Source organism: Atta colombica, unplaced genomic scaffold (assembly GCF_001594045.1).
Source record: "Atta colombica isolate Treedump-2 unplaced genomic scaffold, Acol1.0 scaffold27, whole genome shotgun sequence".
Lineage (NCBI taxonomy): Eukaryota > Metazoa > Arthropoda > Insecta > Hymenoptera > Formicidae > Atta > Atta colombica.
Window position 1 is genome coordinate 3,526,662 of NW_017259370.1, and position 675 is coordinate 3,527,336.

The following is a 675-nucleotide window of genomic DNA, read 5'->3' on the forward strand; positions in this document are numbered from 1 at the left end:
CTATAAACTCAAACTTAAAACTATTTTAGTAATCGTGAATTAAATTAAAAAAAAACAAGCAATTTTAATAATTTGATCGACGATTACTAGAGTAGTTTTAATTGAGTTTATATATAGTGTACATTAGTAATTTAAAATTGAATTATTTAAAGCAATAAAGATCCAGCTTCGACCGTAATAAGCATTTTAAATTTCTAGTATTGCTTGTGTTTCTCACATGTGCAGTCTAAAATAAAAATTCTTAAAATTGTTTTAAAAAATTCTTAAAATTGTTTTTACTGAAAATAAAAGCTACCGAATAGCAATGTAAATCTCATATCCAAGAATTCAACTATTATCATTATTGCTTATGCCAAATTAAACGAAGTCAACGCATTAATGCTTTATTTTCTCAGTATCGAAAATTCCATTAATTCCAAGAGCTCAGCGGAATATTTATCTTCAAGAATCGAAAAGTTCATGTATGTTTTTTGAAAAGCCAAAATTTAGCATCTATCTTAAAGGCTATTCTCTTTGCATAAATCTAACATAAATCCGGTAAAAATATCTCGGTAAAGAAAAAGCTCCTTGCGCAACGAATCCAGCAATATAAACGATTCAGGATTATCCAGAATATCGCCGATGTAGGCATAGCGATATAAATTCTTTTAGACGTACAATGGCGTCAGTCGACAT